Source organism: Sparus aurata, chromosome 6, assembly GCF_900880675.1.
Source record: "Sparus aurata chromosome 6, fSpaAur1.1, whole genome shotgun sequence".
Lineage (NCBI taxonomy): Eukaryota > Metazoa > Chordata > Actinopteri > Spariformes > Sparidae > Sparus > Sparus aurata.
The window spans coordinates 39,294,079-39,319,371 of NC_044192.1; the positions used below are offsets into that span (position 1 = coordinate 39,294,079).

Below are 25,293 nucleotides of genomic sequence, written 5' to 3' on the forward strand. Positions count from 1 at the left end.
ATATAATAGCTGAAGGATCATCTGCAAGGTTAGGGTTACTACAGCTTCATACTGCTGAGACACGCAGACGTTGACATGAAATGTTCAATCTCAAACTGGGTTTAAAGTAGATCTGACTAAAAATGTATTGCATTTATTTATCCTAATCGATGTATTATTATTTATTCATGCTTGGAAGAAACCTTTAGAGCTTAAACAAACTGAACTTGATCCTCCGTAAGTTACAGTCTTCCCTAAATGCTGCTTGCTTCTGTGTCTGCTTAAATGCATAAGTCTTTCAAGCTTGCATAGTAAGATTCAATTCAAGTGTCAAAATGTGTTTTAAGCTTTTCTTTTCTTTTTTTTTTTGGGGCCTTTTGGCTTTATTGATAGGACAGCTGAAGACTTTGACAGGAAACAGGATTAGAGAGAGAGGGGGAGTGACACGCAGCAAAGGGACCCACGCCGGGAGTCGAACCTGGGTCCGCTGCAGCGAGGACAAAGCTTTTCTACATGGGAAGCCCGCTCTACCACTGAGCTAAACGGCACCCCGTTTTAAGCTTTTTAATGGTTTGTGTGTGTCCTAGTGTGTGTTAAACCTTATATCCATATTGACTGAGCATTTGTACACCACCTTTGAAGATAAAACTAAACACACAACTAACTATTAGACATGTTGTGCTCTCAAAATGTCCGGAAAATCAAGATTACACATATTTCAACCATGACACTGTTTGCATGAGGATCATGTAGAGTTGCAGCTGTGTGGATGTGTACATGCAGTATACTGTGGCTGTTGTGGCGTGGAGTACAACGGCAGCTATTCATAAAGCTTCAGCATAAAAACATATAATATATCAGTTAACCTCTTTTTCTTTCACTCTATTCACCTGCAGTATCTATCCAAACTAATGCAACACCAAGTGCAACACATTGACCACTCAACAGACTCAACAAAAGGTCTGTTGATTGCCTACACATCCCAGGAACAATGCTAAGCTCAGCAGGCCTACCTCTCACCGGGAAGTAATGGAAAGATACGTCCAGGCACTACAGGCTTCCTGTTGACCATAGCAAAGGACAGCTCCGTCTGCAGAAACACATTGGAGGCCTTAATGAGATGCTGTCCAAAGCGTAGGGTTGACATGTTCCACTGACTCAAAGACCTAGAAAAGACACAAAGACAGCAGAAGGTCAGTAACATCCAACTGAACATGGATTCTGTCCATCACACACAACCACATGCAGTTGAAGGCCATGCTGAAGAAGTTATTTGATCATGATCTCATTTGGCTGAAGGTAATTCTAAATCCGACAATAGTAACACTACAAACATCATCAAGAGAACACAATAACCATACACATCGTCACTGTCAAAACAATACTGTCTATTGAAGGCACACAAAACAATACTCCTACACAAAAAGGAGGCATTGATGTATCCATCAAAAATTGTTGTGGAAATGGCTCTGCTTAATCTGAAATATCACTTTCACAAATTCAACAAATGAAATCAGACTGAGACATACTACACCTCTGCTTCACCTGTCGCCACAATGTCAGATTTCTGTTCAAGAGTCCTCCTAAATGTTTTGCCAGACATTTTTTTATTTTTATTTTCAGAAGCATAGTTACCAAAAAAAAAACTTGGTGATGCCTATACAAGCCAATGATGAGACTCCTCATGCAACAACACCCCAAACTGTGGATTTGAGCGGGACTGGTTGTGCAGTTTGTTGCGTATGATGCTGCATAGCCGCAGACCAGTCATGGTGCCCATGCTGACCCCCTTGCCTCCACCAACAATGGGCATGTGAGCATCAGAACTGGATCATGCAGCAATGAAAGATGGTGGCCTTGTCTGATGGATCACGTTTTCTTTTACATCACGTGGATGGTCAGGTGCGTCGCTTACCTGGGGAACACATAGCACCAGGATGCACTATGGGAAGAAGGCAAGCCGACGGAGGCGGTGTAATGCTTTGGGCAATATGTTCTGCTGGGAAACCTTGGGTATTCCCTGATAACTGTAGCCTCTTTCAGCAGGATAATGCGCCATATCACAAAGCAAAAACAGTTCAGGAATGGTTTGAGGAGCACAACAACGAGTTTGGGGTGTTCATCCCAAATTCCCAAGATCTCAATCCCATCGAGCGTCTGTGGGATGTGCTGGACACACAAGTCCAATCCATGGAGGCCCTACCTCGCAACTAACAGGACTTAAAGGATCTGCTGCTAACTTCTTGGTGCCAGATACCACAGCACACCTTCAGGGGTCTAGTGGAGTCCATGTCTTGATGAGTCAGGGCTGTTTTTGCCGAAAATGTTATGCCTGATCGGTGTATACTAAGGCACAGTAGGCCCTTGACCTAAATGCTGATGCCCGCATACTTATGTGCTTATTTCATTTGCAGGTTAAATATACATGTCCATTTAGGGCCCTTGAAAGATGAATGAGCATTGTGATAGCAAGGTTCTTGCTACAGTTGCATTGCTAGTAATAATGAAACTATGAAAAACAGAAGGTGTGTGTGTGTTGCAAAGTGAGTGTGTGGTTTCGTGAGTGAGAGAGTGAGCGAATACAAGTAATTGAGAGTGGCTGTGAATGTGACCAGTGCAGAGCAGAGTGAAATTTAAACTTCATGGCTTGTTTCATAAAGTCAAGGCTGTTTCTCAAACAAATGGCAGTTTCCTTCCATTCAAAAATGCCATATTGACCATATTGAACTGTGTTATAACTGACTTAACTGCGTGGGGCTGCCTGGCTGTTGAAGTAGGTTTTGTGCATTACCGTCTAAAGCAAGCCACAATCCACTTCACAAGCTTCTAAACCAGCAACACCATCAGCCAGCTTGAGTTAGGTTGAGGCAGAGACAAGTTCAGACTGCTGCAGCTTTCCTCCATCATATCATCAAATGATTTAGTCTTGTCACCATGGTCTGAACTGGTCTTGACTGTACTTTTTATTGTTATTTCGATTCAGTTTGACATTTTATCAGATTGAAGCGTCTCTTTAGACTACATTTAGTCATTTACATATTGAAATTATGTATATTTTTCAGACTGTAGGTTAATGTATCTTTCTTTCGTATTCTTTTTGATCTCAGTGTAGTCAGGTTATTGGTAGTTTGATTTCCCAAATGGCGAATTGACGTTAGTTGAATGATGCTTCACGACTCAGGGTCTCTGCATGCAACTAACCATCCTCTATAACATGGCATCATGTCACACACACACGCACGCACGCACGCACACACACACACACACACACACACACACACACACATTCCTTGAGCACCTGGGACAAATCACACCCACATGTGATATCAGTGACCACCATTGTTTCTTTGTTCTGCCACACACACGCACGCACGCACGCACGCACGCACACTCTATGGCGGTAAATCGATGTCAATACAATTAGAGAGACACGCAGCAACGCACGCACGCATGATTATTTTGTTATGCGTGCGTGCGTGCGTGCGTTGTTACGTGCATATTGTATTTCACGCGTAACAAAAAGCTGCGTACGTATGAAGCAGCGTGTGCACGTCTTTCTGTCACTGTTTGACAAATGTTGTTAGGCGTTCACACGTACGTGCGCTCGCAGACTCTGATGCTTCGCAGCCGGAAGTTGATCTGCAGCGCACACACCAGTTCGCGTACATGAACGCCTCATTTTAACCAACCAGGGGAGGCAGCAGTGAGCCATACTTTGCTTGCCGGAAATTCAGAAGAAGAAGAAGAAGAAGAAGATTTTTTTAAAATTATTTAAACAAGAAGAAAAAGACGGAGGATGAGAAAGGTGACTGGGGTAATATTTACGTATAAATACATAGGTCATTTGTGTTGTGTAAGTTTAAAAGTAGAGTCTGGAGTATTGCTTGTTACAGTTTGTAAACAAAACATTGAAACTGGGCCCCTCCTCTCGGGCTCAACTGTGTAACGTTAGCCTCCTGCCCCTGACAGCAGCAGTTACCAGGACCACAAAGGTAAGGAAATACAGTCCGAGAGAAGCGCTGGTGCCTCCGTCACCAACACCGGGAGCCTCCGGTGTTATGTTGCTGTTGTGGTCAGCTGGAAAGACATTATTAGCGGCGAATGCTAACCGCTACCGCTAGCCAAAGTTAGCATCGAGTTAGCTCACCCTCACAACAGTCTACAGTCTAGGCTTTAGTTGTCAGTGACGGGAATCGGCCCGCGGCTCCAGCGCTTCACTCAGGCTATATTTCTTTTTCTTTGCCGTCCTGAGTGCTGCTGCTGCTGAGAGAGAGAGACGTGCTAGCACCATGGATGTATTGTTATAATAGATCCATGCCTAGCACTCAGCAGCATCAGAGACAGCTAGTGGGGCTAATGGGAGGGCTACACACAGCCCCACCACACAGGACTAGAAGCCAGGTGATGATTAAGACAGGTTTCATTTTTAAAAGTCTAGCGTTTATTTGGGGCAAAAAACTCAAGACTCAACCTTTTACCAGGGTTCATAAAACTCATTCTGTGCCTTAGACAGGATAATAAGGTATTAAGCACCAGAACTGCGCCCCCTGCTGTCGAAAAGAGCCTTCGCAGAGTGGGTTGATGCAGCAGGTGGAACATTTATATTGTTAGTGCTGCTAATCAGTTAGCTCGTTAATGCTTATTAGTTGCTATTAGTAAGAACTCTCCTACATGTGCTTGTATTATTGTTGTATATTGGCTGTTGTTAATTAAGCTGAATGATTCATTCTTATTTCTATTGGTTGTTTACCATTCCTGGTACTGTATAGTTAACCATGTACCTGCTGTTCTGATAACTGCTTTTTATTCTCTGTTACAGAACCACACAACTTTCATATACCTTCCACACACACATACTCATCTGTCACACTCACACCATCAACCATTCCTAATCAGCAATTGAGAAACTAAAAGGATAGTTTAACAACAGATCCACTCAGACACATGTCACACTGGTGAAAAGCACCTGTAGAACTGAGTTTTGAGAGCTTAAAAAAATAGTGTTGCCTGTAACGTTGTGTCTGGTTTTCACCATTTTATATACCTACGCTAAGCTTGTCCTTTTTCATGTCAGGTGTATTGTTGATACAGGGCTAAACCAGGGTTTGACAAGAGTTGCCAGTGTCTGATTCTACACCCGAACACAGCAGAGTGGGCGGGGCCTGCAGACCGACCCAGTTACACCTGCAGCGAGCAGACAGAGGAAGAGGAGTGTGAGATCCACGGAGAAAGAGAACGACAGCTGTCGCCAGCAGACGGGCACTGACTGACGGACTAATTGAAATGTGAGTTTATATTCTGCCCTAGGGATGTAATGAGATCAAAATCGACAGTATTTGCCGTCATTTCATACCATACATGTTCACAATAATATTGAGACACTTTTGTTATCACGATATCGTGGTATTACCGATACGTTACATCCCTACTCTGCCTCCATTGTGCGAGTAGTGATCCCTGGTCGTGGAAAGTTATTGTGAATGTGTGTAAAAGTACAGTGACTGAAGTCCCCCCCCCCCCCTCCCCACATGACAGCGGAAGAGGCCGGCGCCCAAGGACGGTGTGACAGCAGTGGTGCCAATGAAGAGAGTGATGTTGGCCCTGAGGTGACGGTGAACAGCTGATACTCTGCCCCATCGTGTGAGCAACGATCTTAGGACGTAAATGAAGTGGTGTGCATGTATTGGGTTTAAAAGTGCAGTGACTGCCATCTCGTTTCCCCCACAGCTCCCGAGTCTGCGCCCGGCAGAGGACAGTGTGCAAGTGGAAGACCAGCGGTGGTCGTGGAGAATCGGTGTTACCAAGTCACCACAATAACGGACCCCTTCCCCCCAGACCCCATTCTATCATTTCTGTGAATAAATATTGTTTTAAATGCCCTTTTCGGTCTCCAAGCACTTTCTTGGTTATCGAAACACACGTCATATACGTCAGCGTAGATGAGAGCCAGGTCAGAGACAAGAGAGACAATGAATGAAATCCCGCGAAATGATGTGCGGTCAATATGACTGCTTATGGCCGAAATAGGTAAAATAAATCATATTTTCTTTTCCTTTTCTGTAATTTATATAAAAGATATTCTCAATTAAAATACAGAGACTTTTAGAAAAATGGTTAGAAGTCCGTAATGTTTGCATTTTGTTATTAACATCACAGATTGATAACTTAACTGATAATGTTCAAAGCTATCATTATTAGTATTATTATTTCACATAAACACACACAGTAAGTATAACGGTACTGTGCTAGGTATTCTTTTCGTTAGTTCTTTATTGCTTTAGCAATGTTGTTGTGGCATTCATGGCAATAAAGCGAATTTGAAATGTATTGAATTAATAAACCTTTAGATTCTTGATTCTTGCCTGTAGACTGATAAGTGTTGTGTGTACAAATGAGCAATACATCCAGATTTCCTGAGATTTAAATATCAGGCGATGTTTTCTTCATGGAAATTCAAATTTTCGGGCAAACAATTACAATAGAGAGGGATCCGTTGTGTGACAGTGGAGCGGAGGGTCAGCAGCTTGATTTTGCACGCACGGTCAGTATTAGTAGGTGTTTGAGGTTTATTACGTTTGCGGACATTATTACATTCAATGTAATAATGTAACAGCCTTTGCGTGCGCACAGTTTGCGTGTGTAGGCCCGTGGTCATGATAATCCCCTCTATGGCTATAAGAGATGGATACACAATCAATTTCATGTAGTTTTTATTGAATCAAAAATACATAGGTAGCCTATTATCTAAACAAATAGTCCCACTGTAAAAAAAAACCCAAAAAGTCTGCAGGGCGACTGGGTTGTGGGTCAGCATGTCGTCTTCTCCTCTGCTTTAAAAAACAAACAAACAAAAAAACTGAGCAGCAGTGCTCAATCCACTCATACCTTGTTAACCTTCCACAAAGACAAGTTATGTTAAAACGAACGAGCAGAGGGGTCATTCCCCGGCAGATCGCACCCATGGGCCACAGTTTATTTCAGAGTTGTGCGAGTGCGGCTGGAAGTGGGGATTCCAGCACCACGGTTACACCTCGCCTTTCCGAAACCCCTCTGTTCCGAACATAGACTGCAGTTCATCGTAATGGCGGGGTTTCCCTTTTTTTCAAAGACCCCGCTATTCCGAAAAGTCTATTGGGGGAACCCCTCCATTCCGAAACCCCCCACTCTGAACGGACACAATCAGAAAGGAAACGGAGGCTGCGCATTTATCCTTTTTTGCGTTGTGGGTTCAAACGGATCATGTGGCTGATTAACCGCAAAACAAGCCTACTTCATATTAATGACATAACGCTCATTATGCTTCAGCTGGACAAATGGCTATGTTGAATTGAATTTTTTTTTATCATGCTAAATATCTGAAATTGTATGAAAATTGCTCCAATGCGTTATACCGATCTTCGTGCATATTCAGACACAGCCTGATATGGATTCTGAGCAAAGGAATGTCTGTTTTCTCCCCCGGTCTGTTGTCAGCAGGAGCGGGGGCTGCAGGCTCGCACCTGGGTGAAGTGGGCTCAAGCCAGAGTTCAGCCGAGAGAGAAAAAATGTGTATTACTTTTGCTCTGCGGGAGATCTCCCACAACAGAGTGGATGAGAAAGCAAGGGGGACAGATCTGCCCAGCAAACATCAGAACGCAGAGTGCAGCCTTTGTCTGTCACCTGGTTCAGCACCCTGGACAGCTGCCTGCGTAACTGGATGAGGGAATTTGATGCATTTGAAGCCGCGACATTTGGTTCAGAAACGTCATATATAATAACATGGTTTCGAGTCGTAAACAGTTCTGTAAGTGGAAGAAATAAGAATCAATTAGGCTATTAGTGTTAGTCCTTCTTCATATAAAGTTGTGTTACAGTCGCACAGCTGGAGACTGCTAACAAAGTTAGAGACAAGAGAGACAATGTATGAAATCCCGCGAAATGATGTGCGGTCAATATGACCGCTTATGGCTGAAATAGGTAAAACAAATCACATTTTCTTTTCCTTTTGTGTAATTTATATAAAAACTATTCTCAATTAAAATACAGACACTTTTAAAAAATGGTTAGAAGTCTGTAATGTTTGCATTTTCTTTACATCGCAGATTGATAACTTAATTGTGATAATGTTTAAAGTTATTATTATTATTATCATTATTATTATTATTATTATTATTTACTGTGCTAGGTATTCTTTTCGTGGTTCTTGGTGCTTGGAGCAATATTGTTGTTGTGGCATTCATGCCAATAAAGCGAATTTGAAATGAATTGAATTAATAAACCTTTAGATTCTTGCCTATAGACTGATAAGTGTTGTGTTTACAAATGAGCAATACATCCAGGTTTCTTGAGATTTGTACTGTCAAGGGGAACTTAAATTTAAATGTCAGGCGATGTTTTCTTCATGGAAATTATTTTTCGGGCAAGAGAGAGGGAGCGCGGACGGGGGATCCGTTGTGTGACAGTGGAGCGGAGGGTCAGCAGCTGGATTTTGCACGCACGGTCAGTAGTATTAGTAGGTGTTTGAGGTTTATTACGTTTGCAGACATTATTACATTAAATGTAATTATGTAACAGCCTTTGCGCCCTTGCCTTACAGCGCCTTTGCGTGCTCACAGTTTGCGTGTGTAGGCCCGTGGTCATGATAATCCGTCTATGGCTTTAAGAGAATGAATGGAATGGAAGGCTGTCCCCTCACTCCGGGGTTAAAATGAATCATGTCATGCAAAAGCCTATATGTCTGTATCTCGCATTGGATCGATTGCACCATCTACTGGATGAAAATGGAACACAGAACAACTACGCGAGGCGTTCATGTACGCGGACTGGTGCGCACGGTGCAGATCAACTTCCGGCTGCGAAGCTTCAGAGTCTGCGACCGCACGTACGTGTGAACGCCTAACAACATTTGTCAAACAGTGACAGACAGACGTGCGCACGCTGCTTCATACGTACGCAGAAAATGTTCAATCATCTTCATGCGAGCGTTAACACGTGCGTTTGCAAAAAGACGCATGAATGTTACGCGTAGTCACTACGCGTCGTGTGATTACCGGCGTGAAGCAGTCATCACGCGTGAACGTGCGCGTGAACGGGGGGCCATTATAAGTCAATGAGGAAACTACATTACACGTCAGGCGCAGCTTGCTGCACAGGCGTCAAAGCAGGCGCAAGTGACACGATCAGTTGATAGGTGCGCACGCTTTTTGAAACGATTCTACCGCCACACACACACACACACACACACTGAGTAATCTCGCCACAGCCCTATGTGTCGCATAAATGAACCAATGAACATGCTACATCTAGTAACAAGTAACACATTGTGTCGGAGGAGGGGCAGGGAACAACTTCTCTAGCCTAGTTTTAGCTTGCAATCCGTGTAATCCTAGTATATAAATGTTTGGGTGGAGACAAAAAATAAACTGGATTTTTCACATAGCTATCGATCAGCAGGACATGTTATTTAGCATTATGAAATACTGCACAACAGACATTTCTCTGTGTAGCGTTACATTTCCCATTTAAAACACAGCAATGATCTGCCTCATCCTGGTTGTTCACAGTTTTTTTTTTTTTTTAATCTTTGATGAGGAAAAAATTATCATTAGTAGGACCTGCATGCTGGTAGTATAACACCATAGCAGCGTCATCTTTTGGCAAACTGATCACTGGGGGTTCCCAACACGTCACACACATGGACCATGGAGTTACACTCCCACACCTAATGGTGGCTTATATTGCTCCTTGTGCCTTCTTGAGAAATTGTCCTGGGATGGTTATGCAAGTACTTGAGAATGGCGGTAGTGCTTCTTGCATCCTCTGCTTAAATTTACGTAATTGATTACGTCAATGTGTCGCACCAGCCCCAGTTAACTATAGTCTGGATTGTTCAGATGTGCCACCTGGGGTCCGTTTCACAAAGCAGGTTCAACAAACTCTGAGTCTAACCCTGAACTCTGAGTTGATCTACTCTGAGATAGGAAACTCTGAGTTTTCGGTTCCAGAACAGCTGATTTGAGTTAGTTTGATCAACTCGGAGTAGTTTAACCTGGAGTTAAGCACGTGCACCACAAGTATAAAAAGACAGCATCAATGGAGCCCTGATTCGACGAGTCACCATGGCAACAGGGAAGGGGAGGGCTACGTTTTTCACCCCACTGAAATTGGAAATATTAATGCGCTCATACGGTGAGTTTGAGCACGTTTTTAGAAGGAAGTGTAACACCGCTGCAGCAGCAAAACAGAGGGAGACGGCGTGGGAGAACATTGCTGCTCGGGTCAGTGCGTAAGTTTAAATGTAGTCCTTTGCAATCACAATAATATTACAGGGGGAAACTGCTTGAGTGGTAGCCTATTAATTTATTTCATTTAGGTGCAACCCCGCGGGGGAGAAGCGCACTTGGCTGCAGCTTAAGATGAAACATAAAAACATTCGACCTCGGCATAATCTCATGGGGGTACCTCATTTTGATCATGTTTTACACTGTAAAGTAAATATTAAGTGGCTGTTTGACTGTACAGTTGTTTTATCCCCAACATAATGCTGTTTTCACACACATAAATGTCTTCTCATCTATATCATGTTATGTTAAATAATTAAGCCTATTTAAACTAACACAGACGGGTGGTGGCCCAGCACCGCCACCTCTAACGGAGGCAGAGGAGCTGAAAATGATAAAGATGGTAGTAGCCGTTTCAGGGCGAGGCACACTTTTCTGACCGCTCTGCATACAGTTGCCTTGCTCAACTGCTCTGCATCTCCGACGTTGTATAAAAAAAACTCCCATTTGCAAAAAAACGCAGCGCATCACACAATATCTGCTGGGATGTGAGAGCATGACTTCGGTTGGTAATGTTGGAAATGTAAGGACGGATCAGGTTGTGTATGTAAATGATGGACTGTGACGTGAAACGGTACCGCTCAAAAAGATAATTGTCTTGAAATGCAAGAACATTTATGCTCTGTCTGATAATCATCTCCCGACGAATATTTAATTCTCTGCACAGTAATGCTGCACCTTCATCCACGGGATCATTATCAACAGGACATGCCATGGTAGTGAAAATAGTCGCCACCTAATATAACTTTTAATGTAGGCCTGATTTTTGCAATGATCAATGAGAACTATACTACGCCAAAACTCGCCTGCTGACTGAATGAATGAGGAAATCAAATACCGCGTGTGGCTGAAAGAGGGCGGAGACAGAGAGAAACTCGAGGTTTGTTGAGAAAAACCTGGTCCCGACCAGGTTAGTTTCATAAAGTATGTTACCATGGTAACTGACCGAGAGCTTAAGTTACCTCTCTCTGTGAAACAGGCTAGAGTTACCCCTCTTTCTCTGGTTTGAGTTACCTCCCTTTGTGAAACGGAAAACTCAGAGTTTCCCTCATTTCAGGGTTAACAGACTCAGAGTTTTCACTAAACCTGCTTTGTGAAACGGACCCCTGGTGGATGTAGGTTCACATTGCAGCTAATGTAAAATCAGCTGGACTAAATAAAACACAGGGATGCAAAGATTTACAAAAAGCGACATCAGGACTGACAAATCGGCTATTTATTATTATATATTATTGCCTTACTCCCATCCAGTCGGCGGAATGTTTCGCTCTGTGAACTAATGTTGTTCTGACTTCGGACAGTGATGAAGCTTCTCTGTTTGCTCCCTAAAAAGAGTTCTAATACGGCAAAAAAAATATAATCATCATAAGGATAAAAATCATAAACTTAGCTCTTTATTCCAACGTTTAACTAGACTTTACAGGGATCACAGCCTGATCTAAATCTGTTCATCTTGGTCCATTTATGTACAAGAAGTAAAACGAGTCTATAACATCTCCACAGTCACAATACGATATAAGATATAAGTCAACCTTCGGAAGTCTAATGGTTGAAAGTAAAAGGCATCACGCTGAGCATTACCAACGTATTTTAACTGATATTTTGAGGTTTTAAGGTCCCTTGAAGTTTAACATATCCGGCGTTTGATGCTCAAATGACTAAAAACAGAGTATAGACCCAATACTTACATTTGAATGCGAGATCTGCGCCACTTGAGGTCGCCATTATTTATTTATTTATTTCTTCTCTTTAGGCGCGCAATAAATCTTGGGCAATTTGTAGCCGCGAGGGTTGGTAGCGGTGTGTCCTCCAGGAACAGGCAAAAGAAGGAGGCATTTGTGGGGAGCATTTGGAGCACACTTTGAATTTGGACAGGCTTTGCGCGGCTTAGTGACGTAATTGCACTTCAAATACGCACTCCGAAGCATGCTGCCCCTGAATTGGGACACAGACATCGGACAAGACAAGCATGGCAGAGCCAGTGCAGAGAGGGAAGAGTAAGTGCCCATTTTCAATCCAACATATAAAGTTATGTTCATGCTGGCCAAACAAATTTGCTGTCAGTATAATTTTAACTGTTCCAAGTGATAATATTTGAAGTTATTTTGAACATATATCATATCATTAATTTATAGGATTTTTTCAAAGTCCGATGTCCATTGCAATGGACATCAGGAGTTTGGTGGGTTTAGCTAACACTCACATGTTTAGTGTCAGTATATAAAGAAACAAAATACCTGTAAGCTCTTCATAGGTAAAGTATGGCGTTTTAACCAGCCATGGGGGCAGTTTAGTGTGTTTTGCCAACCAAGAGGGCACTTTAGCACGCGTTTTGGCTCCCAAGAGGGCAGTTTATCAGGTTTTAATGGGGGTAGTCTAGTGTGTTTTGGCTCTCAAGAGGGCACTTTAGCGTGCATTTTGGTCCCAAGAGGGCACTTGAGAACGCATTATGGCTCCCAAGAGGACACTTTAGCGGCGTTTTGGCTCCCAAGACGGCACTTTAGCACGCGTTTTTCAACAATTGGGCCCCGTGCACACCACTGAGTGACAGAGGAGGACAGAGGAGGACTCATCGAAAATGAGAATATACACTACCAGTCAAAAGTTTGGAAACACCTTCTCATTTCATGGGTTTTCTTTATTTTCACGACTATTAACATTGTAGATTCTCACTGAAGGCATTAAAACTATGAATGAACACATGGAATTATGTAGTTAACAAAAAAGTTTGAAATAACTCTTATTATGTTTCATATTTTAGATTCCTCAAAGTAGCCACCCTTTGCTTTGTTGACAGCGCTGCAAACCCTTGGCCTTCTCTCAGGGAGCTTCATGATGTAGTCACCTGAAATGGCTTCTCTTCACAGGTGTGCCATGTCAGGGTTCATTTGTGGAATTTCTTGCCTTCTTAATGGGGTTGGGACCATCAGTTGTGTTGTGCAGAAGTCAGATTGGTACACAACTGACAGCCCTATTTGACAACTGTTAGAATTCATATTATGGCAAGAACCAATCAGCTAAGTAAAGAGAAATGACAGTACATCATTACTTTAAGAACTGAAGGTCAGTCAGTCTGGAAAATTGCAAAAACTTTGAATGTGTCCTCAAGTGCAGTCGCAAAAAACATCAAGCGCTACAACGAAACTGGTTCACATGAGGACCGCCCCAGGAAAGGAAGACCAAGAGTCACCTCTGCTGCTGAGGATAAGTTCATCCGAGTCACCAGGTTCAGAAATCGCAAGTTAACAGACTGTTGGAAAACCATTTCAGGTGACTACATCATGAAACTCATCGAGAGAATGCCAAAGAGTGTGCAAAGCAGTAATCAATGCACAGGGTGGCTACTTTGAAGAATTTAAAACATAGAATTATTTCACACTTTTTAGTTTACTACAATATTCCATATGTGTTCAATCATAGTTTTGATGCCTTCAGTGAGAATCTATAATGTAAATAGTCATGAAAACAAAGAAAAACCATTAAATGAGAAGGTTTGTCCAAACTTTTGACTGGTAGTGTATGAAAACATCAAGTTCAAGTTCCACTTCCATTCAAAGTTAACGTTCTATCAGTTCATTAACCTACCATAAAAAGTATGGTTATATGTTGGAATTTCCAGTAATTTTTTTCAGGTAATCTTATCTACAATCATACATCTATTGTTGTCATTTGTTCATGTACATGTTTTAACAAGATTGTGTCATTTCTGGTTTTCCTTACCTCACTGCTGTTCCCTACCCACGCAGTGATACATCTATCAAGTTCATTTGCACGTTCAGAACTGTACACAGACTCAAAACCATGCAAACATCCAGTTTCAGATGTTTAGGTCATATCTGATTGATTGCTATGTAGAAAAACTCAGCCTTATTTTTCTTAAGTTTTTATGACATTTTACGCCCATCTCATCGTGGCGTCCATTGGAATGGACATGAAGAAATACTATTAAAAACATGAGTTACCAAAAAAAAAAAAAAAAAAATCCACTTTGTTTTTATGTTGGAGAGGAGTCAGAATCAGTTAAAATAAAAAAAATTTGCCCAGCCAAAAAAATGCGGGTCTGAAGGGGTTATCACACCATGTCCAAAGACGGTGTGACATCTGACAAACTCCTTCATCAACTGTTACACGGTTGACATCCTGCTGAGAAAACCATTATTGACACCACGTAACACACAGATGAGTAGAACTCTCCACAAATTGATTCTGTCTCAGTTTATTTGTTTTATTCTTGAAGAAAATGAGAATACTGATACACCCAGCTGATAATACAGTTTAGTGTCTAAATGATCAAAATCTTGATATATTACTTTTGATATATACTTTGTATGTTACTCTGTCACTTATACAACATTAAATGTGTTTGTATGTTATTGATAACATTTAGTCCCTAACTGTGTTATAAGTAAGGGATAATGCCCGACGAGGTGTCCATAAACAGGAGTTAATGGACAACGCGGAGGCCTAAGAGGCAACTGCGCGTCGGACGGTTGCCTCCGCAAAGTCCATTAACTCCTGTATATGGACACCTCAAAGGGCATTATCCCACTTATACCAGGGTCACTTGCCAAAGAAAAGAAATTCGGACCATTAATTTACATTTTCATGCGTTTTACAATCAAAATATAAAGTTTTTCACAAGCCATAACTTAGTTTCCCTGGTAACGCCTGAGGGTTTGACTAATACCTGGAACAATCATTACTCTCCCATAAGATTTTTATGTAACGGAGACGTTGTTCACTCCTCCAGTAAATAGAACGGACCATAGATACGACTTGGCAACGGGAGATATTCTAGTCCGCTCAGCGATGAGCCAGAAAGCTAACGCTATGCTAGCAAGATTCAAAGTCAATAACATTGCGCACGGTTGACAAACAGTAAATATAATTTGACAGTATGCTAGCTAACACGATTAGCTAGCAAACCAGTCATGTCATTGTCCCCAAATCAATAGCAAGATTTTCACGAACAAATGACTGGCCGTGTGTAACGTTACTGTGGCCGCAGCCTGAAGTAGAGAGCTGAACAGCGAACGGGATGAGAGATTATTCGCGTATCAGTAAGTTTAGAGGGGAAGTGAACTTTCTGCAGCTTGTGTGTTACAGTCGCCACCCAGTGGTGTTCAGAGGATAAGACACTGAAGGACTGACGGACTGAACTCAGTGCTGGAAATAAAATATTCAGATGTGATACGCCAGCTAGCGCATTAATTTACAGCGGTGAACAGTCAATTTGACTGGAATTACTTAGTAGGTGTCCATATATCAGGGGTTAATGGACACCCTGCAGGCAATCAGAATAGAGTATTCCCCCAGACCATGGTATAATAAAGGTTAAACCAGATTAGGATCAAAATGCAAACACATTGGGGAGGCTAAAGTAGGGGAACAAAAGGAATTTGCAACTAAAATGCTGAAAAAAATTAGCCACTAAAAGCAAAGTACAAATCAAATTACAACCAAGAAACCAAAATCAGAACATACTGGATGGGAGAGACTGCGAGACACGACAGGGGAAGACAGATTAGCCAACAGGCGGACACAGGCGAGGTCGAAAGAACATGGACAATTAGGACATACACAGACGAACGTGGGACCAGACGGAAGAAGATGAGGCAACATGGAACAACACAGACCGAGGGAGACAGAACAAACTGACAAAAATAAGAGGGAGAACAAAGACTAAATACCGACAAATCTAATAAGGGGATGAGGAACAGGTGGAGAGAGGAGGGAAACAGACAGGGGACGGAAGGAACGGAAAAACACCATGAGGAAAAAACACACAAGAGGAACCGACAAGCAAGATGAGACACATGAGGGTAAAATTTCAAAATAAAACAGGAAATGAGAACATAAAAAACCTGGGATCCTAACAAAATATGCCATTCCATCACAACAACACTATCAACTCCCCCCTTCAAATGGTTGCCAGTTTTGTGCACTTGCTAACATTGCTTATGCTAGCTTGAAAACATTTACATTGATAATGCTAGTTAACGTTGATATTGCTTATGCCCCATCATTCCTCTTCCATTGACTTTTCTGAATTCCTGACCAAGCGTTCTTTCTCACCTTTCATCCCCCTCCTCTGGGATTTTAATATACACTTGGACTCAAACTCGACATAAATCACTGAATTCATTGACGTGTCAGTTTCCCCATCCACAACCATGGTCACATCCTGGGTCTGGTCTGCACCACTGGTCTCACCATACATCATCTCTGGTTTGATTTCAGTTTCTCCAGTCACCTTGCTATTACTATGGCCATGACGTTAGTAAAACAAAAATGCACAATTAACTTCTGCAGACTTAACAGCATCTCTCCTTCCTCCTTCTCATCTACCCTCATGAATAAGATGTCCACCTCTCCTACCCCTGACCTTCACATCCCCTCTGACCTCAACAACTTTACTGACCTCAGTAAATGTCGCCTTTGAGATATCCAGCAAGAATAAATAGTAATGCCTTACATTACATGATTACTCCCTGAAGAAAGTAATTAGCTACATTACTCATTACATTCATGTTGCTTCACGGTTCCTTAGCAACAAGCTTTGTGTTTTTGCGTGCTGTCTCTGTAGGTGGCAAAGGGCAAAGTGTGCACCTTACAGTCAAGTTATTTTCCTTACGTTCAACAAATTCAAAGTAATGTTTGTATCTCCAACCGTCAAAAGTGGCTTCACGCAGCGGGGGGACTTCAGGCAAGTCGCAGGCAGCAGCATGTTCCGCTCGTTTTGTTGACGCTGCCATTGTTATCCCATCTCCCCTTGCGGGTGGTGACTAACCAATCGGTGATGGTGAAAGATACCTCGTGCCAAACCCCAGACGATCAGTGTTACCATTATATTTATCTCAACCCCCTGGACAATGGCTCCCAATCCTTCACAGTCAACAAATGCACCTCCTCCCTGTCATTCCTCCAAACAAATATAGAAACCATTAACGACAACCACGACCACTCCTTCTTCTGCCCCCAAGTCCCACTTCTCAGCAAATAACCTCTATGAATCGTTCCAATCCGGTTTCCGCTCCAAAGACAGTACTGAAACAGCTCAGCTCAAAAAAACATCCACCTTCTCCTCTCCTCCGATACAGGCAACCTTAAAATGCTAATCCTGCTTGACCTCTATGCAGCTTTTGACTGCAACAAGCTTTCCATCCTTCTCAGCATTAACTTCCTGAAACTGAACTGTGATAAATTAGAAATCATCATTATCGTACCTAAACTCACACAAAATCCACCCACAACCTCTCCCTATATACATATACATGCATATACACATTTATACACACATATATATATATATATATATATATATACATATACATATATATACATATATTTCCAGATGCCTGAAGGTGCCACGTTCATCTGTTCAAACAATTATATGCAAGTATAAACACCATGGGAATGTCCAGCCATCATACAACTCAGGAAGGAGACGGGTTCTGTGTCCCAGAGATGAACTTGCTTTGGTCAGAAATGTGCATATCAACCCAAGAACAAAAGCAAAAGACCTTGTGAAGATGCTGGCTGAAGCTGGTAAGAGTGTGTCATTATCCACAGTGAAACGAGTACTGTACCGACATGGGTTGAAAGGCCACTCTGCCAGGAAGAAGCCATTACTCCAAAAGAAACATAAAAAAGCCAGATTACAGTTTGCAAATGCACACAGGGACAAAGACCTTATTTTTTGGAGACATGTCCTGTGGTCTGACGAAACTAAAATCGAACTGTTTGGCCATAATGACCATCGTTACGTTTGGAGGAAAAAGGGGGAAGCTTGCAAGCCTGAGAACATCATCCCAACGGTGAAATACGGAGGTGGCAGCATCATGTTGTGGGGTTGTTTTGCTGCAGGAGGGACTGGTGCACTTCACAAAATAGATGGCATCATGAGGAAAGAACATTATGTGGAAATACTGAAGCAACATCTCAAGACATCAGGAGGAATGGGCCAAAATTCCTGCCAACTATTGTGAGAAGCTTGTAGAAGGATATCCAAAATGTTTGACCCAAGTCATACAGTTTAAAGGCAATGGTACCAAATACTAATGAAATGTATGTAAACTTCTGACTTTGAAGAAAGTAATAAAAAATTGTTAAAAAAATCCTTCTCTCATTATTCTGGCATTTAGCAAATAGAAATAATTTTGGTAATCCTAACGGACCTAAAACAGGAAAAGTGATTGTCTGATTTCATGTCAGACAGAAAAAAAAAGCACATGTGTCTTTTTACATAATGTATGTAAACTTCTGGTTTCAACTATATATATATATATATATATATATATATATATATATATATGTGTGTGTGTGTATGTATGTATGTATGTATGTATGAGTGTGTGTGTGTGTGTGTGTGTGTGTGTGTGTATATATATATATGCCTGGCCTGGGAACACCTTGGGAAGCTTGTGGAAGTGTCCGGGGAGAGGGAAGTCTGGGTTAGCCCCCGCGACCTGGCCCTGGATAAGCGGAAGAAAATGGATGGATGGATGGATGGATTAAACATTGCTACTATCATCCGAAGTAAGCGAGAAAGCTAACATTCTGCTCCAACAATGGTAACTAAGATGCATTAAACTATTAATTTCATTCACTTCATCACATTGACATTACTGTACCTCTATCTTATTCACATTTTTTTTTTCATCTTCTTTCCTTTATTTCCTTCCCTGGCTGCTGGATGGTTTCCGCTACACTATCTATAAATCTCTCTCTTGGTCTTGGGGTCTCGGTGCGGTCAGTTTTAGGCAGTTTGCCTCTCGACCCCGCCCCCCTCACAGAGGGCAGGTACAGTACAGGCTTTGCTGTGAAGTTATGCTGCTGTGGGCTTATATAATATTTCCAAATTATAATAGTAATAGCACTGGTTAAAAATAGGATTTTTAATTTTTATTCTCACCCCGTTTGCGGCTCCCCCCGTGGATCATGGCGCCCTTAGCATTCGCCTATACAGCCTATGCCTAGGGCCGGCTCTGCCTGTATACACTGCAGTCATCTGATATTAGGTTTTTATACACATCCAACATAATCTGGGAAATATATCATAAACTAGGTCTGATATATTTGGATGCTAAACAACAGGGTTTCTATACACACATACATTACTAATATAACACGTAGAAAGGGGGTGCTTCGGTGCTCTCCTTAGGTTGCTATGCTAACGATTCATCATTACTTGTGTGATGGGCTTCTGTGTTTGTATAGTGCTCATGAATAGTTAGGACATACACAAGTCATATCTCACTACCTGCACTGCTAACCTTGTGTCGCAATGCAATATAGCTGCTACTGCATGTGACATCTATCGTTGACATTGTGATATTTGACAGCTATGTCTGACAATTATGTAAGTGTGGCATGTGATAAAACAAAAGCTTTTGGGAATGCCAGGATGAGTAAGACATACACATATGCCTCTAAACGGTATTCTGATTTAGAGAATTTTTAATTTAGTTTCCAGCAGGTTGCTTTATTTCTAATTACTGAACATGTTCCTATATAAGCTACCACTGTGCGGCAATGAGTTTTTTTAAGTGGAAGGGAAGTTAATGCTGATTTGTGCATCCTGCTGTTGACTATTTTTAATAATTCTCAAGCACCAAGACAGGAAGATGAAGCGTCAGATGTACTTTATGTACTGTATGTGTGAGTACTGCAGGTGTTGCACCGGAAGTTGGTAGGCAGCGCTTTTGATTGACCAGTCAATCTATACGTACCCCAACCTATAATATTAAGCTGTGGGTAGTTGTTAAAGAATGAGCTCATGGATACAAGTGGACGAAATGTGGAAAGGAGCCAGTTGAAGTGGTTCGGGCATCTGGATACAATGCTTTTCTAGGAAGGTCATCTGGTTTTCTATGTCATCTGGCCTGAGAAGGACTCGAATCCCCTGCTGGAAAGTGTTGCTGGGGAGAAGTCTGGAATATCGTGCTCAGCTTGCTGCCTCTGTGACCTGACCACAGATAAGCAGAAGATGGGCTGACGACGGCTCTTCGACTGGTTAAAACATCACTCACATTTTATTATCAAATACAGAAAAAAATAATTGTTGTTTGTCTCTTTTTGGTTTGTTTCTGTTTTCTTGGAAATGTTGAATGTCAGCAGCAGCTCAAAAGTGTGTTTTGATTAGAAATTAAAAATCCACCAAGCTAAACACATTTCTTAAAAGCCTTGAAACAAATACCGAAATGCTGCAATTGAAAAAGCTGAAGGTTGGAATCGGGCAAGCTGATTTGCCATTTTGCCATGACTGTGAGGGGATTCCCCTCCCTTTGAAACATGAGTGTGACTCACTGTAATGGGGCTAAATGACGCCTAAGCGATTAGACAGCTCACTCGTGGTGGGCTGTGCAGTCTGACCGCGGCAGAGCAAGAGAGACAGAGGAGGAGCGTGGAGGCTGGAGCCCTGAGATAATCACAGCACAGTGCAAGCCCCCTCCTTCCTCCCATCTCTCTCCATTCACCTACCTGAACTGCTCAGCCGCAACAGAGAGGAGGAGAGCCAAGGGTGAATTTGGATTTGGTCCCAGAAGACTCATCGACTCTCTCTTTCACCAGCTGTCTCTCCTGCATTAGCATTCCAAATGTGCTCCGACTATTCCACAATTAAGAAGTAGAATGCTGCAATTAGTTCACTGTGTAGAGAGATGACCCAATTAGTGTTTACTTTACACAGATTGTATCACCTCCAATTTGTAAATGCCAACAGCCTTTTCAGCGACAAATGTAAAACTGATTTCTTCCATTTATTGAGATAGGCCATAACTCCCACTGAGGTCACAGAGGTCGAGTCATTGTTTTTTTCCTTTTTTCCTTTATATGTTTTAGCAATTTAAAGTGCAGTTCATCGGAAATCAAATGTAATAAATTAAGTTGTAGTATGAAGTATAGAATTACAGTATTTCATTTCCTGTGGTGTATAGTTGTTTGAGGGGTTGGTTTATTCAAAACGTATAGCACATTCATTGTCAACGAAGATAACTAGGAACTCAGGAACACTTTGCAGACTGCTGTTGATAACACAGCTTGTTTGAAAATGATTGTATTCAGTTATTATTCTTTACTCACACAGTGTTGCAACTTTTTTGGGATCATCTCTCTATAAAAGCGAGGAATCTCTGTCTGTCTGTCCGTCTGTGTGTGTGTGTGTGTGTGTGTGTGTGTGTGTGTGTGTTCCTCATGTATCTCTGCGGATCAGGATCAGACTTACAACATGGCTGCTGCGTGGTTTAAGGGTGTGCAACGTCAGATTTGTTTGGACTGCAATGATACCGTTAATAAATTATTTCATAAATGCTTTACGAATTCCGCTAGCATTGTCAACCGTAGCCACCATAGTCACGTGTGAACCAGAGCCAATCACTGCACACTTTAGCCGCGTGCGCACCAGAGCCAATCACTGCACACTGTAGCCACGTGCGCACCAGAGCCAATCACTGCAGAGCCCGACTCCTTGACATACCTTAAGAAACAAGCGGATTTATACCTGCGGTGGCGCGAGCTGGACCGGGATTTTGACGGCGGTTCAGTTCCATTCTGTGCATCTGAACTGACTGTTGTGAATTAATGAGACTAAACGAGTCCGGACCGAGTCTGTTCGGGTCTAAGGAGATCCGGATACGCAAGGACAACAAACTGGAATAGGAATCTGTGGATGTTCGTGTGTAGCTAGCTGCTAGCCCACCCCCACCCCCACCTCCTGAGTCGACGGACATGACGGCACGTCCAAAACCGGACTTATGGTAAATAATGTCCGCCACACTTTTTCATGAACATTGCCGTCACGTTTGTGTTGTGTCTGGTGCAGGAAGAAACGGTTAAAACAGGCTTTTGTCACGAAAGTGTCAGCAATAGAGATGGCGAGTTTTGAGAGTTGAGAGATTTGTGACATATAGCGTGTTTGGAGTGTATAGTTAGTGTGTTATGTAGTGTTTGGTGTAGTGTGTTTAGTGTGTAGTGTAGTCATTTTTTTGTGTTGTGAGTCAAAACAATGAGAAGACTGCTGAATGTGGAACAGTTTAGTTTAGTTTATTCGTTTATTATATCGAAGACAATCCCAATTAATCAACTGCATCAACAACAGTAAAAAGGGGCAGCTTTAGCCAACAGGCAAGGAGGAGCTGAGAGAGCCCTGAGGCATTGCCTGCATTTAAATGTAAATAGTTAATATAACTTTGTAAATTTCAAACACTTATGCACAAATTTAGCAAACAACAATTTATATTTGCATTGTAAGTAATAAACACATTTCTGGTTCTCACAGTAAAAAATCTAACTTTTTCCTACTCTGATTTTATGTGATTTTAGGTCCAATTGTGTTAATATAGTATGTCAAAATGAAAAAATAACTGTACAGTCACACATGTGAGGTTGTGCTGAAAATAATGACAGCGAACAAGACAAGTTAAATAGTTTTTAAGGTGAAATATAATGGTAAAATCAAAAGTAGTCAAAAATGGCCAATTATATCCCTGATGTCCCACCTTCAAACACAGCCTCATTTGGCCATCCATGAAAAAGCTACCTAACCTCCCACTTTTCTATAGAAATACATACTTCCTACGGGCAATGCACTAGTATTTGTAATATGAATAGGCTAACAGAATACTTCAAAACTACCATCATAAACAATTATTGAATAAAAATGAGTTAAATGTATTATGCATTATCCAGGGCAAATAATTATACAAAAAGAATATATATCACCAGGCCAAGCAACACTCATGGAAGCTAACGAAGTTCCAAAGATATCTAGTCTAATGCCTTATTTTCAAGAAGAATTATATTGGACAAGAGGCTTTTGTCACAACTGATGAGGACAGCAACTTATAACATTAGTGTTATTGGTCCGGGGTTAATTGATAAAAAGGAAAATTACTTAAATACACATTTGTGCTGCTGGGGGGCTCTCCAAATAAACAAGGGCTCTATCTTACATTCAGCGCAATGTGGCGCACCACACAGCGCAAGTGTCAAGGCTAGTTTCAGTCTGACACAGTTGTCATGTTCATGCCCAGTGCCCAACGTTGTGTAAAATGCAAGTGTACTTGCCAATCTGTGTGCCCCTGGTCATGTTGGTCTTTAAATGATGGTGGATGGCTATCTAGAGGCAGCAGAAAGTGACAGCGCCATAGACCAACAAAAAACTGGTCTGAAGTCAGAGGTGCAGTCTGTTTCCTGCTGTTAAAGGACACATTAGATGTAAATTAGATGTACTTAGATGTAACACAGGGGGGTTCACACCGTTGACACACTCTGATTTTATGATAAGAAAGGCTGCTTTCTGTTATTTCAAAAATGTCACTGTATAACCCTATAACCCTAACCCTGTAGTTATAAACTCTCCAGAGTTCATCTATTAGCTTCTAAAATAAATGTTTAGACATCTCATGTTTCACAGGAAAGCTGCCTCATGCCATACTATTTCACTGTAGGAATCTGGACCTTTAGATGTGAAGAAGAACACAGACCATTAATGAACATGAAATACTAACTGATCCTGTCGGCGAGTCAGGAGTTTTAATCAATCAGTGAAGTTTATCAGATGTTCTCATGCACAAATGTGCATGTTAATGTAGAGATACACATATGGTTTCTGATGCTGGAGGATCAATGCAGTTAGTTTCTCATAAACATTGGCTTGTGGCTATGGGGTGAATATACACTGCATGAATCGAGAGGTGAGACTATTAACTGCATTTAGCCAGTGCTAGAGCTTCTAATTCAGAAAGTTTCGTTTTTGTGATGTATTTGAATCAAACGAAACACATATTTAACAATTTGTTTTAACTGTAAAATCTATTGTAAATAGCTATATCAATGCCCTGCATCATGTACAACTATTTGAGCAACATTATAAAAAAGGTATGTTTAGTTCTTCTTCGTTGTCACTTACCTTCAGGATGACCAAAGGAACTCACCATGAAACCTCATACACTTCGAACCATTGGTATTGGGGTCACCCTGGACACCCAGAGCATCCCACTAAGAAGACCACCATCTTAACAACCCCCCCCGCCAAAAAAACAAAAAAAAAACATGGCATCCGCCTGTCTGCCCCTCCCCCTCCAGCTGAGCTTCCTGCCTGGATGATTCACTGCACATGCTTGCCTCTAAGCATCTGACATTTTCACTGACATCAAACAAGACCTGGCAACGGCTATCCCTACCAATGATGACATTTGCAATGTACTACATTTTTTCCCCCAGCCGTCAATATTGGTACACCACAAGACAATTTTTGCCTCTGTGCCATGCTGGGATGAGTAGTTTCAACACCCTTCAAGGCAGTGGAAATGATCCAATCACACACCTATGCCATCAAAACTCTGAAACTTTGCTATAATTAGCTTTGCTCTCAGCAAGCTATAGAGCTGCACTCATTTGAACAGTGTTGGGCATTCTGACATCATTAATTGGCTCTATGGTCATTCTTAACCATCTGTAGCAGGTCAGTACAGAGCCTGTGGTTCCTTGACTTGAGCCCTGAAGGTCAACTCAATCACTAGCTCACACAATTTAACACCTTTGACCATAAATGGTTATTGATTGTCACACTGGGGCTTTGGTCAGATTGGAGCCAGGTGCTCAGAAGCAAAAGACTCCCAGTGTATGAAATTAAGTATAAAAAAAAGAGATGCAGTATGTTCACCTATAAAAGACAATCTCTCAGGGAGGCTAGGTCCTGTAGTTGCTACAGTATCTGGATATTGGGCAGAGGGAGGACATTTTGTGGTTTATATTAACCAAAAAAAAAAGGGGTCTTAGTGACTTAGTCTGTCACTGGGTCGCAAAATATGACTTTCTTTTAACTTGTTTCTAGTGTGAATCAGCTTCTCTCAGGAAGTGTTGCAGGTCGTGTGTGATACAAGTTAAGCCTTTGTATGTTGCAGAAAATTGGCAGCAGCAGACACCTTTTACCCCTGAGTAGAGATGCACCGATCCAGTTTTTTTCGATCCAATCCCCATACCGATACTTGGA

At 41.8% G+C, this 25,293-nt stretch overlaps 1 long non-coding RNA gene across 1 annotated transcript in view; it reads right to left on the reverse strand.

Annotated features, from left to right (window-relative positions):
- Positions 1-408: 408 nt before the first annotated feature.
- The window catches only part of LOC115582655 (uncharacterized), a 191,494-nt gene continuing 166,609 nt past the window's right edge, over positions 409-25,293 (reverse strand). Inside the window, exon 3 of the long non-coding RNA XR_003984205.1 lies at positions 409-1,145. This is a non-coding gene — a long non-coding RNA (uncharacterized LOC115582655). The remainder of the gene's footprint in view (positions 1,146-25,293) is intronic.